Raw genomic sequence first — 252 nt, 5'->3', positions numbered from 1 at the left:
TGCTGACCTTGGAGAAGGACGGCTTTGCGGGCAGGAGCATCCGCAGCGTAATCAAAGTCTCTCACTACTTCCAGCTGGTTTTCCTGCTCTGCTGGGCACCAGGCAAGTCAGGGTGGGGATGCCCCGCAGCTCCCGCAGCCCTGGCAGGCAAGAGCCACTGCAACTCCTGCTCCAGCCCCTTTATTCCTGGGCTGAGACAGCACCCAGGTCCAAGACAAGGCTTAGACAGGATAACTGCAAAGCCTTTGGGTG

This window comes from Fulmarus glacialis, unplaced genomic scaffold, assembly GCF_000690835.1.
Source record: "Fulmarus glacialis isolate BGI_N327 unplaced genomic scaffold, ASM69083v1 scaffold21972, whole genome shotgun sequence".
Lineage (NCBI taxonomy): Eukaryota > Metazoa > Chordata > Aves > Procellariiformes > Procellariidae > Fulmarus > Fulmarus glacialis.
Note: the sequence above shows the minus strand (reverse complement) of the source record.